Genomic DNA, 15,599 nt, shown 5'->3' with positions numbered 1-15,599 from the left:
TCTTCTAATCTTTCTTCTAGGTATTTATTGCAGGTTGGTTTCCCTAGAAGCAGAGATCAGAGTTCAGGAAGAGAAAGAGACTCTTTCTGATCTCAATCTCTCTGATCTCGAGAAAGAGATCAGAGTTCAGGAAGTTTATTAGGGAGTACAGTCAGAACCAGTACCTATGAGGAAAGGGATGGAAACAGGACTGGGCAGTGGGAGAAGCTGTGTGTCAGTGTAGTCACAACAAGGTTTCATTTAAGTCCATGGGCAGCTCTGCAGCTGGGATGGCCCTTTAGAGTTGTCTCTATGGTCATGAGGGGGCTGGATATCTTTACTGTGATTTCTACTAGTCACTGGATATAGGTTTCTCCAGGAAGGGGGTATGACCTTGAGCAATGCAGCTGTCTTCAACTAAGAACAATTCCCTGAAATGACTTACAGCTGAGCATTGTCTTCAGGCAGCATTCCCAGCAGGTGGAATGAATCCTTCTTAAGGAGCATTCAAGCAGCAAATCACAGTATCCATTACAGTGGTGTAATTCCTCAGGGCTGCCGTTCTGGTGCTTGTTCAGAAACTATATTTGTTTCTCCTGTTTTTGTTTTTTGTTTTTGTGTGTTTTGTTATTTTTTAATGTTTTAATTTTTAGGGACTATCCACTGCTGTACCTCTTTTGGAATCAATTAAAGAAAGGTAAGTTTGCTATTAGTAGATGTCTCAGAATTCCTGGATTGAACTCTTTGACAATTTGCTATGCTTCTTGTATGTACTGGGCTTGGTATGGGTTTACAAATGCTTTTGGAACATTTTGGATAGCTATATGCTGAGTCGTTGTTGACAGATAAACAACACAGCTAAAATGGACCTTGTAAGTAAAAGAAAAGGAAACTTGCAGGTAAGTGAAATAATTAAGGAAAGGAAATATTATTATTCAGTCTAGAAAAGAAACTTTGCTTGGGTTTTGAGACCAGAGATGGTTCATCCTCATTGTGCACAGAAAGGATAAAAATGGCTGTATTTTTTATTTAATAACAAGTGGAAATTTTATAACAATAAGGTTGGTTGTATGTGAATAGCGCCAAATAATGGAAAAAACCAAAGACCAATTTTATTATTTAAATTTGATTTGGTTGCAGTGTTTAGCAACATTAAGAGAAAAGGAAATTGTTGGAAGGATACTTGTTTAAAAGATCTCCCCATATTCCAAGGAGGAGTTGGAAAACCAAGTCACAGGGCCTCTTTCATTTACTCTGTATAAGGAGTTTGAGATCTTTCTCTCAAGAAGACAGCCATTAATGTGATTTAGCTATCATTCATCCTACCATAATATTTCTTACTTTCAAATTTCAGTTTATCACAGATGATTGTGACTGTCCATTCCTAGATCAAATAATTATAGGCAATGGGTAGGATCATGTCACATTCTTGTGGAAGCTCTCTTGTGGTAAATGGTGTATCAGGGAGATGGAGTTCCCAGAAGGTGGAGACTCTATCCCAGTAATAATTTATTTTGTTGAATTAACTACTGTTGGCCAAATTGAGACTGTATTCTGCTGCTTATTCTCTGTAGGCAAAGATCAAAAGTGTGTGTGCATGGGTGCATGTATGTCATGATATGGAAGTAAGTAACTGAGAGAGAAAAGTTTAGAATGTATATTAAAATAAGATAAATTCTCATCTGTTTGGAATAATTTAAATCATGCTTCTTTACTAAATCAAGAAAACTATATCATATATATGATTGTAAAATAACATACCCCGATATACTGGGCCTGAAATGAAAGAAAGCCTATTTCCCAAATAAAATAACAAAGTGTAAATATATATTTATCCATGTATGTGGGTGTATGTATATGTGTCTATATATTCCAGTATATATTTTAAAATTAGAGAATAGCATTGTTTTCACCTATTCAAGTTATAATAAATCTTGGTATTTTTCATTAATTTAGTTGGTAATATATCCATATCCTTCATTATTTTATTGCTTACCATATTGGGTGAGTAGTTGTGTGATGTTGGTTGAATATAAATATAGAATTAATTTAGAAATTAGAAATCTAGAAATTTGGTAGCTGGGTAACTCTACCAATGAGAATCTGTATCTAAAGTATAAATATATTTTTAAAGCAGCTTTTGAACTTTTTAACCTATAGCAATGCTTAGTCTGTCTATAAATCCTAGTCCAAAAACAAATTGACACATTTTAGTGGGCTCTTGATCTATAGAAAAATATATGACAGAATATTTTCTGTAGTTAGTAAGTCAATTAGACATTGATTATAACACTGTAGCATCACTGCAATTTTTATTGTCACCATTCTGGCTTAGCAAGCTTGTATACTTCCTTAGATGTGGTAGCAGTCTGGGGTTTAATATTTGGAATTAATTTCTGAAACAGCTCAGATAGGCTAAGCATTCAGCCTGTCATTTTTCTAAATCTTTTGGATGGAATAAGAAGTAGCTGAAACATTCTAGAACTATATTACAGGCTTCAGTGATCACAGGGGTCCATGATTCATTTCCAAAGAAAAGTTTATTTCCTAATATGTCTGATGGATGGCTTTTTATTGGCAATTTTCATATACAATTTGGCGACCCTGCCATTTGTTTTTATTGTTTTTGCCTTTTTGTGGAGAAGATAAAGAAACCAGTTCAGGCCCTCTGGTTGTTTATGTGTGCAGCCAGTTACTAGTGCTGCTTCCCTCCTTTGCTGGGTTCCTTTCTTACCAATCTTTTCTTGGATACCTGATTTCTGAGCAGATGCTCTTTTTAATCTCATCTCACGTTAATTTTAAATATTTATTCATCAAATGTTTCCAGTCTCCAGTAAATTAGGAATTGGTTTTTGCATTGCTTTCATGGCACTCATTGGATTGTCTTCTCATAGTTTACATGTCTGTCTCTTTCAAAGTATTGTTAGCTCAAAGGGAGAAAGGATTGTGTCTTGTCATCTCTACAGAACCAGGGTCTAAGCACAGAACATATTCTAGACACCTAATAGCTTTTGATTGAAGAAATAAACAATCACAGAACATGACTGCAGTTTTGGAATCTTAGTGAATAGAAATTCAAGAAATTAAGACAGCAGAGAATGGAATGGTACTATTTTATTGGTTTGTAGAAGATTACATTAAAAAGAGAGTTATTTTCAGGGGGAAACAGGGTCTACCTATTTCTCTTTCTCTTTAGATGAGTCTTACTATACTGTGCATTATGACACAGAAAAATTAAAGTCACCAGAAGTCAGAATTCTCTGCCTTTCTAATTCTTCATGAATGTCCATCCACATTCATGTTTGACCTAATATGTCCTCCTCTCTTTCCTATGGTTTTCTCTATTCTTCTGACTCTGAACTCTTAATTACATATCTCATTCAAGCCTATCTTCTTTTTTGATGATGCTTTTAATATTTTTTATTCAGCTTATTGTATTTATTTCTCATCCTCCTACTCCCACCCTGTTCTAGCTTTTCCTTTGTGTTTTTCCCTTCATTCTTTAGTTTCAGCAAGTGCACAACTCAAAGTCATAGATTGTCTCTGAGTAGCTACTCTACTTCTCAAGATTTGTTTTCAAACTAGAAGGCTGTGGAAGGGGCTCCAATAATCATATATAACTGTGCTATTGGCTTACTTAAAGCTTGGCACCTGATTCCTGTAAAATGAATCCTACCTGTGAGTTTTTTCCAGAACTCCAGTATGTATGATTTGTATTGATTAACAAAGAACACACTTCAGTCCCTAACATTTTGTTGCCAAAACAGTAAAATCTAAGCCTTCAGAAGTATAGGAAGGATCAGAAAAGATGAATACAGAACCATAATTTTAGGCAACTCCCACCAGTTTATGTATACCTCTGTAACAACTAATGAACAAGATTCTGTATGACCTCCTAGAGAGAGGTGAAATGGTTAGGAGTCCTGAAGTCAGAGAGCCTGATACCGACTCTCAGCTATGCTTTTACCTGTTGGTGACCTTTGACAAGGTGCATACTTTCTCTGTATCTCATTTGATTCACAGGATTGTGGGGAATATCAACTATATAAACTCATGTGAATTTCTTCATTTTTACGCAGTAAGTACTTATTTAAATATGTTTACTATTACTATTATTACTTTTTCTACTACAAAATATTTTTGATCTATTCTCTAGACTTGTTCTTAAGCAATTTCCTAGACCAACTATAATAACACTGGCAAGAAATATGTTTCTAATTCCTAAGAAAAATTTCCAAACTACAACTTACAATTTTGCTCTCATATTATTGGATAGCTATTGGTGTTTCTGAAATCAGAGGTCTTCAAAAAAAAAATCAAAGATATTCAATGATTAATGGGGTTTGTCTTCTTAGACAGAACTGCTTCATAAATTTTCCTCTAACCGAAGGAATCTTCGTCTGTTCTCTGAGCATAACTGGAATTTTTAGCAGCTGAATACTCTACTTACCTTAACATTGTCCTTTCCTAATCTAGCCCAGTCCTATGCCATCAAAACTGATACTGCCATAACAGTTGTAAGGCCCATTCTTTCCAAGGAGGACCCAGATACTGGTGATTTCCACTTTGCCTCTACTTGTGACAATGAAACCGTAGTCTATTGACAGTGATCAGTATTTCCACTTTGAGGAGCTAAAAAAACAGAAGATCAAATTAAATCTAAATTAAATAGAATAAAATCTATGATAAGGATGCGATTAGAAATCAATGAAATAGAAAATTAAAAACAGAGAAAAATAAAAAAGCCCAAGGTTGATTATGTGAAAAGACTAATAATATTGACAAATCTTATCAACAGCAAGATTAATAAAAAGAAAAAGAGAGAAAACACAAACTACCAACAACTGGAATAAAGATATCACTAATGATCCTATGGACATTAAAAATAATAGAGAAATGTTATAAACTATTTGATGGCAATAGATTTGACAGTTTTACTAAGTAGATTCCTTGGAAAACACAACGACTAAAACTGACCAAAAAAGCAACAGAAAGAAAACTACACATGTAATCTATTAAAAAGGAATTGAAAATTATTAATATATCCACAAAGAAAACTATAGTCCCTGATAGTTTCACTGGTGACTTCTACCAAATATTTAGAAAAATTCCAGTTATATACAAACTTTCACAAAATGGAGAAGCAAATACTTCTCATTTTATAAAGCTATGATAACTTTATGCAAGTTACTTGTTTTTTCACACCTCATTTTCCTCACCCCCAATATGGAAAATTGATATATCCCAGAATTCTTGGAAAGATCAAAGAAATAACATGACAATATGATGGCTATATCTGCCTGGAACACGGTTGGTGCTGTTCAATTTGAATTTTTATCTGTAAGTCTATTTCAGAAGGAAAGAATGAGACACCTGTAAACAGTACCCATATCTGGGTTTTATTTCAAAATTTTGGTAGGCATATTGAAAATTGATGATAATTTTTTCTTGTACATTTAGTATAGCTCCTTTCTCTCCTTTAGAAAAACTAAGAAAATTTTTTTCCAAAAATTTCAATATCTTCATTTTATTTTCCATGAAAATAAAGAAGCATCTTTTTCTAACCTGTCTTTGCTTACTTCTTTCAACAGTATATTTGATTCTATTTATTCATCCTCAAGGCATTGTGATGTTTAGCTTGTGCTAATTCAGGACTTCTACTGATTTTACTTCAATAAGGTTTTCACTCATGTTTTTACTCCTGTTATGATTAAAATAAAGAGTCCAGAGTGTTAAGCAAATGTGGTTCAATGAGTTTCTTTACTGTTCTTTCATCCCTCATATCTGAATGGAAGGAGTAGCTCTTCCTTACCATATGCTTTTGCTTGGTTTGTTTTTCTTAATTGTCCTGAATCCATTTTGAGTTGGAATAAAAACACTCATGTATCTAGTGTAGAGAGAGAAACTTTAAAGTCTCAGCAATTTCACTGATTTATGGTAAACACTAGGATACCAAATTATCTGCAAGATACTACTGCTGAAGTTCTTTGAAGTATATATATAATGAACCCATTCCAGAAAGATACAGACATAGCTGGCTTCTAGTCCCTATACTAGTTATCTACAGTTGAACATACATATCTGTAATTGTTTGTCAATATCTTACCTAAGTTAGATTATTACAGACACAATGACCTCATTGGTAATTTTCTCTAAGATCCCTGAAAACTCAAAAGCACTGAAAAAAGATTATAACATTCATGCTGCTTCTATGAAAAAATTTATAGCTTAATGTTGTATATAAATTGTGCCTCTTTAATCTTGCTATTATTGCCTTCATTACTGATAACTTTCTCCCATGAGGTTGTGTGGAAGGGATAAAGGGGAAGTGAACCTGAAATTTCACCAAAAGTGAGAGAGTTCATAGCCAATAATGTGCCTTTTCATATTTGATTTAATCCTCACAATAAAACTTAAAGACAAATGTTAATGACAATTCTATAGCAAAAAAAGTGGTAAAGAGAAGTCACTCCACTTGCTTAAAATCACACAGCCTTAAAGGGAAGGATCAGGGTTCAAAGTTAGGCCTTTTTGACTCTGGAGTTTATAATACTTTTTTTTCTAAATCACTACTTGTTTGAAGGACTTTGAAAAAATGATACTGAATTGTAGTAGACCCAGCAATAACTCTCTGTTTCATGCTGTGTCAAATGATATCTTTGTGATATATAAAACAACATGACATAACTGCCATATAGTCATTTTAAAATATTTTTAAAGCCACCACAAAATTGCTTTTCATAATTTCTATTGTGAATAATGGCAAAGGGATTAATTCTTGAAGTGTTAAATTATATGTATACCCATGCTGTTTGTGTATTCGTGTAAAATCTATTTTATGTAAAATAGATAATACAGAGATCTAATACATTTCAAATGCCATTGTTTTCACTAGACTGAACTGTCATCTGTTCTAATAACATGAAACTCTTATTCTACTGCAGTATAACAAACAGCTACACTATGTTTTTCTGACAAGCTCTATTTTTATTTTATGCTTCATTTTTGAAACTTCAAAAAATGATACCAATCCTTTTCAAGACAATGTATTCAACACAGTGGGCAAACATTGCTTTTTTTTTTTCCTGAGTAGAATTATAGGTGATATAGTTCTGATATAAACTTTATCTCTGCTCATAACACAGAAGCTTGTAGAATACCTTGATAGTTATGCAAACATGTTAGATTTCAGTCAAAAATTGTCATGCTATATATCCATGAATACATTCATATTTGGGAAGTATATTTCCTTATTTATAATTCAGGTTTTTAAATATTGTGGTTCCTGCTTCAAGTCTCTTGAAAAAACTCTCTTTTATTTTTATGTATGCATGTATACATACATGTGCACATATAGGTAATTATAAAGTATTCTTTTATTCTGGGCAAAGTAGTGTTTGTGAGTCATTTTATGGAGATTACTGGTCTTTTTTTTTTTAACTTTCTACTCCTGTTCAGTCTGGCTGTCTGGATTAAAAATCGTCTATGTCTTTACTTTTGTTACTTAGTCTATGTCTGTATAAGGCTAATAATCCAAATGCAAACTGAAAAAGTGTCTGAATTATGAACATAAATAGAGACTACATGAAATTAAAAATGAATATTTACAAAAATGTACATTATTTTTTCATTAAAATCTCCATGTGCATTAAGCAAATCTATAATCATCTATGTATTTGTATGTATGCATATATAAACACATATATATATAATAGCTATGAATGTTAATACTTATCAAGCAGTTACTATGTGATGGGTACAAATTCAGATTATGTACAGCAGAAATCTATGTAATTTGGAAAACCTTTAAAAACAAAAATAATGCAAAATAACAAATATAAAGCAGGAAAGTGAATATTTACTTAGGGTAAGAAATAAATTACTACCAGTTACATAATTTAAAAAATGAAACCAAGCCATAAAGGTGCCAAATCCAAAAAATATATATTTTATTAAAATATCTATATATAATTCTATTTTTTCTGGTTACATGTTATTTGACCATCTCTTCATACAACGATTTTTCACTTATTTTATAAATAGAATAGAAAGATAATTCAGTCTTTCTACTAGGCTGGTAGATTTTTTTTTTGTCTGATAGTTTAGAAAAGATTCTCTCAGCCTCACAATTTATCTATGGTGATGCCATATAACTTTTTGGATTGTTGTCAAATTTAAGAAAACTTTTATCAGGTTTCTTTTATATACTATTGTAAGATTTCAGAGTATTTCAGGTATTCTTTTGGAGTGACTCATCTTCAATACTTTAAATTGACAATACTCATTAAACCATTTGTCATTTATGTCCCCTCACTGCAGTGGCTTATTATGAATATGTTATCTTTGTAAATATCAGTATTTTGTGTGAAAACAGTAAAAAATTTAAATCTTTTCCAATGTGAAAAATATTTGTTAAATAGATTAGCAAATAATTCAAAACAAAACAAAAGTTTTTACACAGTATGATTCCATTTATATGAAGTTCAAAATATACAGTATGTGGGTATGTGTGTATGTATCTGTGAAGAAAGCAAGAAAATGAAAATGATAACCACAAAATTTAGAGTAGGTATGGTACCCTAAATGATATGGTACCTTGAATCATAGAAGGGCACAAAGGGAACTCCAAAGTTATTGGTGGTACTTATTTTATCTTTCTTTCTTATGCCTTTGAAATATATTTAAATATCTTAGCTATTAAGTATTTAATTAAAACAATCAACACATTTCAATGGGATTAGAAATAACCAGGTAGATAGTAGAATAGTTTCAATGTGGGGAAGACCAAGCCAAAAGTATATAAACAGGAGTAGAAGAATCGGGTGAAGTTGGAGGCTTGAAAAAAAAGGATTCAGGCTGGACATTTTTATTCTGTGGATGTCTTCATGGAAGAGCACATCTAAATGTAGGTCAGAATTTGTGAGTGTGGACTCATTGAAAAGGCCAAGTGAGGTAAATGCATCAATGGCCAGTGTCCAAGTTGAGTCAAATCTCCTCAATACAGAATGAAATAAGAATGGCTCCATGATTAGTACTGTTGGAGTGGCAAGTGTTTGAGGGCAATCCAGGGAACCAGAGGGCTGATACTGCAATGTTTGGCAGCATTTCAGTCTTTTTCAGCAGATATATGTCAGATTTTTACTATCAGCCAGAAATTGTGCCAGGCCCCATACTAAGATATTAAGCAAACAGCCACACGTATACTGTGATTTTCAAAAGTACAAATTATCTTGCCCTTCAGGAAACATGCTTCAGAATAAGAGATGGAGAACACGATAAAAATCTGGTTTCTAAAATACTGCGGCAGACCAAAAATAAAACCACTCCAATTTGGCAAAACTGAGTTATAGGATGGAGATCCCAATTACAGGGCAGTTATTATTAAAAACTCAGCAATTGAGGACTAGGAATTTAAGCTAGAATTCCGTTCATTGGTTAAGTAAAGTTAGAAGATTAGAGAAACAACAGCAATGTGATAACTGAAGAAGGAAAACCTCTTCTTTGAGTTTATAAACAGAAGGCTAAAAAGGATGATTTTGTCTGGGATTAAAACAAAGAATATGTTGTCATAAAAGACATGTAGGAATGAAGTGGTTTTCTTTGATAAGAAAGAGTTGTTATACTACTTACATGTTTTGTGTGTAGTAATGAGGGTAGGGGCAGGAGAATTGAAAGAATGTTATAACTGAATTGAAACCAACTTCACTTAAAAAATGTAAAACTTTGAATTTAAGTTTAAAGAAACAACTTTATAGGTATTATAAGTGAAAAGATCAGTTTAGCAATATTTCATGTAAAATTAGCTGGATATTTTAAGTGGAACACAAGTTAAAAACAGTAGTTTATTCATAAGACAATGAAATCAGATCCACAGTGTCAGTAGTCCCATCTGCCTCTGTGATTTCATAGATTATTTTTTTCTTACGACTATATTAATATAGGGACATTTTTGGTTTATGTTCATTGATGTACTAAATGTTCATCTTATTCAGTGTCATGTGAGGCTAGTATAATAATCTACCATAGTTTCTGGTACATAATTTGCTAGTATTTCTTTGCACTTTCTTGCTCACTCTTCACATTTCTCTGCCTGGCTCTGTGCCCAGGGTGACTGATCTTTGTGGATTGTGTCAGTAAGCATTCTGCTTCTGGCTTCTGGTTGCATTTAACTAATAAGAGGTATCAACAGGAGATCAGAAGGCAGGAGGATAGATGAACAGGGCTTTAATTTCTTAACTCCCTCCAACTGGGCCATTTTGGTCTCTACCAAAGTCCACAGCTCTGGCCAAGCATCCCTCTCCTACAACTAAAACTATGCTCACTCGGTGGCAGTAACCACTCCGTCCTCTTGCCCCTTCAGGCCTAAAGGAAGTAAGAGCTCTTCTCTGTTGCAAGCCCCAGAATGCTTCACCAATTCTTACTGGTTTTATATAACACTGCCCACATTTTGTAACAGTCCCTTTTAAACCCTCCTCAATTACCTACTTGAAAGTGACATCTAATTCTTTCCAGAATCCTATTTGTTACACAAAATAACCAAAAGTTATTATTTGAACGAAGTTTACTTTTAAGATTAAATGAGATAGCAGCCCCAGTTTATTTGCATTGGTCAACCTACACCTGAGGTAACTATTTAGTTCTGGAGGTCAGTTTCAACAGGAAAGATGTGTAATATGGTGGATGAAAGAAGGGACCCCAGAACACCAAAAGCACAGGCAAAATTTTACTTTTTAAATTTATATTTCCCTTGATAAAAGGCAAAATATTTTTAATGCCTACAATTATCCAGTGATAAAATAACAACTCTTTGAAGTAATGTATACCCTTTCATTGGAAATGTTCAAGCAGAGGCCCAATTACCATTGTCAGGGCTGTCTGAGGAATATTGCCATATTAGGTACAAGTTAAACTTCACAGGTTCTCAGATCTTTTATTATTCTGAGTTGTTTTTATTTTAAGGGACCATTTGCATGTTCTTCTAGAAGAGACTACAGAACAGCATTCTCCCACTACAGAAATGTGGGAGAATGCTCCCAATAACCCTAATCATAATATGATATAATTCAAGCCTTTGAGCATAAAAATCCAATTCCCAGGTTACACAATTGCAAGGTTAGAGATATTGCAATACCTCATTGTTTTCCATACCATTTTGACTCTTAAAAAAATAAGTAGACTATATCACATTATATTAAAAGAGTATAGAAACCAGGAGGCGGAAGACAGTTGGAAATTTTCAGGTATTGAAGGAAAAGGGAGAGGAAAAAACCTAATGTTTCTGTTACATTATTACAAAGTCAGTGATTTCATACCTTGGTTTTAAATATTTATCAGATTAATAGTGATTTTCTAAAATTTGGATTCTAATTACACTTAGTTTTTTTCTTTCCTTTAAAATATAGACTCATTTGGCCTTGTATCTAACTCTTTTAAACTCCATATGCCAAATCCAAGAAACATAGAGTTCAGTGTATGTTTTGAACAAGTATGTTTCTAACCTCATGATTTAGGAAGGAAACCTGCCTTCTCTTGCTGTCAAAAGCAGCATTCTTTTTCTGGGTTTATGCAGTGAACTTATGCAAGAATTCAATATCACCTAAATCACTGGGGCATGCTGCCATCAAGTTAAAAATCATATTTTACACAATGGTGCTTTCTTTCAAAAAAATGAGAAAACAATGAACTTACCTTACATTATGGGGAGATTCTTAAGAAATGGAATCAATGAAAGAGATCAAGGTCTGTCTAGTTGCAGTTATAAAGCCTATCAGCCTCTTAAATATCCCGTGTCAAAAATGAGGGAAGGTAGACAGCTTTACCTCTAGAGATATCGTGACCTTTCTCACTGGGTGGTTCCCTTTGCCTTCATGAAATCCAGGCCGGAGATGTCTGGAATTGCAAACTTTTAAAACTAAAGCACGTTTTTCATTACTTAACTCAGGGTCCCTGAAATACAGTCTTGTGGGATATTTCTCTGTGAGTGCTAATTTATGATTGTTGTTTTGATGGAAACCTGTCAGGTGGCCTTCTCTCTCTCTACTTCCTCTACATTGATTTATTGGTAGGAAGAAGATGCAGTTGCAGTGACAACTTTTTCCATTTAAGCTTCACAGATACAGTGCACACAATTTCCAGTGATTAAACAGAATGCAACTGACAGACTGCTGGCCGGCAAACTTTCGTTACTGAATCATGGAGAGGAGATGACACAATTTTTAATGGCATCGGCTTTTCCTTTCTTGGTTATTTAGGTCACAAGTGATTACAATTTTGGTATCTCCAACCTTATCCCCATTTGGATATATAAAAATCATCTATGTTGGCACCCCAAATGTCAAACCTTGATAAGCAGCTTTAGTTTCAGAGTGATAGATGGTCAAATGAGAGATCTTACAAATAAAGTATGTTTGGAGAAGTATGCAGGGAAAACTTCAAGTACTTACCCAAACTCTACCTAATGCTTTTTGGGAATAAATATTGTGTTTAATTATTTTTCACAGAAGAAAATGAGTCAGACACATCTTAACACATAGATAACAAGGGTGGGATTAATAATAGATCTTACGTCTACCCTTAACCTTCAGTCCATTTGTGTTTCTGCCTAAGTGCTTTTAGTTACTGGCAGAGCCAACAAAGGTATTGGCCTAAAATGGGCAGAGGCAGAATTTAGGGGCACATGCCTATGGCAATTCAATTTGATTTGACGCAAGTCTTGTTAATGCATTATGAACCAAGATCTCGGGAATTAAATTCAAGGAAAGTGATCCCTGAGTTTCTGTTGCTGCCTTGATCTCCAGTGTTTAACGAGCCTACACTGCAAAATTTTAGATATCTAACTTTAAGGGGCTTTGGTTGAAAATTAGAATTAATATTTTTGACTATTTGGAGCTGCCAAATGATTTTCTTAGGCATCTAGTTACCCACAGAGATTTTAGGCAAGTAGGCCTTATTCTTCTTTGCATCAGGGTAGGAATATTGAAAGGCTGTTGAAAAATATTTTTAAGTGTACACATTTTAGAAATTGTAATTTAACAATATGATTCAACTCAGACTTTCTAGGCATCTGCTATGTTTAGGTTCTCTGTTAGGTATGGAAATAAAGGATAAAAATTTTAACTAGGTAAATAGTTTTCTTTTTTCTCCTCAAGGAAAGCATTAATAATTGTAGAATAAAAAAGAATGCTATCAGTTCTATAATAAATATACAATCCATGTGCTCTGTTATACAAGAGGAGAAAAAATTATTTCCATGTGTCCACATACCAACTCACCCAAACCCATTATTTTTTCTTTGAGTATTGAGGAAAATTCCACATATCCTAGCCTAGAAGAATAAGAACATGTCCCTAGTTGGACGCTAAGGTGACTTTAGTCTGTGGGAAGGTAACCAAGGTGTGATGATTAACTGAATACTCCAATAATAATATGCATGAATATGAGTTTGTATGAGCAAAGTTTCCCCACATCAATCCATACAAAGAGGTATGTAGTTAAACATTGCAGATATTATCTCCAAAAGACTTAGTCATCTAAGTAGTTAGTGGACAAAGCCCTGTTCTTTACAGAGTATTATAGGCCAAATAAATATAATTATATTCAATAGAAATGGTATTTATAATTTCAACTCTAGTTTTCACATAGGTAAATGGGCATATGAATAATATCTTAACTGAGAAAATGGAACCTGGCTTCATGTTTCTAGGTCATACATACTTAGAAAAAAAGGAGGATTTATGACTTTAAAGGTTAACATATCTGTTTCTTATATGGGATTAATAGTGAATTATTTTGAAACATGCTAGGATTCTATCTGGAAGGAATAAAGCCATATTCACTCTAAGACATGCAAAGTTTATAATCCCCCTTTGGTTTCCTAGCCCCTGGTTAACCTAGTGGAACAGAAATACTATTGGCGAAGGTTAACTTAGAACCATACTGATGGTTACAAAAATGTCCTTTCCATGATGTCCCTGTACCTCTCTTAATATTAGCCTAGTTAGACTGGACACCTTTATAGTGGAGGGAACAGAAGCAAACAAAAGTACACAATACCAGCCAAGTCATGCAGACAATGACCAAAAATGTTTAAGTGCAAAGATGGTACCTAAGCTAGCAATCATAACAATCACCATAACAACAACCAAATCACTCTGGAGAGATAGTGTTTAATATGTTAATCTTACATTAATCCTACTATTAGGTAGATTGTTTAGACTTGAAGCTAGCATTCACCTCAAGTTGAGGGCAGGGAAAGCTTGAAGAAATTGCCCAAATGACTCCAAAATGTGGGTGGAGAATTGGGATGAGGATATTAAGAAACACAATAATGTTGCATATTATTGGCTCAATTAAAAAAATCTAGCACCTAAATTAAAGTTAAATGCAGAGTAATTTACATGGAGGAGTGTTAGTTTAGATAACATTTGTTTTGAACCTGCTGCCGAGACTTCCCACACTGGATAAAACTCTTCAAATGTGGGTACATAGGCAAAGTTTGGAGAAGAAATATTAGACCCAAATACATTTGGGAAGAATAACTTGAAAGCGGCCTTACTGAGTTATACACAGAAGTTAGATGTGAGAGAAAGAGAGGAGAGACAAAGACAGAAACAGACCAAGTGACACAGAAAGAGAAAGAGGGAGAGAGAGTGTGAGTCATGGGACGTGCAGGGGCCTCATTGTGCTAATGAAGTCACATCATAGAGGAGCATCACAGAAAAGATGTCACTCAATCCACCAATGTAGGCTCACTGTCCTCAAGGACTGGATGAGTGCCAGCACTCTGTCCTTTACCATGATCCTCTCTTGAAACAAATGCCACATCCTGCAAAAATATATGGGCAGGAGAGAAGTTTTGAATAGGATTGTTTTTAACTGAAATGCCTAATAAATGACAGAAATGACTGACTCTTCCCAGAAGTTAGTATTTGACATAGAAATTGAGCTCTATAAAAATAAAGTTTTGTTTTTTGCATACCTGAATTTCTGTGGAATTTATACCTTTACTGTCCTTTTCCTGGAATTTTTGATCCATATAAGCTCGAGGAGAAAATTCCATTATCCAGTAGCACTTATAATTGGAGACACCCATGTTCCTATACATTGATTAAAGATAACTGAGTCTATAAACATTTACAGAAGGTAATAAACACTTCTTCATATCTACTTATATGAATTAAATATTTATTTATATCTACTTATTGCTACCAAGTTTTAGATATTACCAAGTGTTAACACCATTTTTGTGTAAGGGCTGATTTTTTCTTTATTTTATAATTTGTTTTCTAGGTATTTATTTTATAATAACACTGTTTTTCATTCATAATTAATTCAACAATATAATTAAACTCAGCATTTCTAAACATCTACTACGTGCAAGTTCTCTGTTAACATTTATTACGTGCTAGAAACTATGCCAGGTACAAAGGATACAAGGGTAAAAGTTTTCCTCCTTAAATGAGTTACCATTCTAAAATATGCCTCTTTTATAATGAAAATGCTGTTTCATTATATATATTATAAGCAAGTAGATGGAGAGAGAGGTAAAAAGAGATTACAAGAGCTTCCTTATACTGGAGCAGTAGGCAAAGGTCCACTAGGTCTCGCCTTTTCTCTCTGCT

The sequence above is a fragment of the Orcinus orca genome, chromosome 1 (assembly GCF_937001465.1).
Source record: "Orcinus orca chromosome 1, mOrcOrc1.1, whole genome shotgun sequence".
In the NCBI taxonomy this organism is placed as follows: Eukaryota; Metazoa; Chordata; class Mammalia; order Artiodactyla; family Delphinidae; genus Orcinus; species Orcinus orca.
This window is presented reverse-complemented; position numbering follows the sequence as displayed.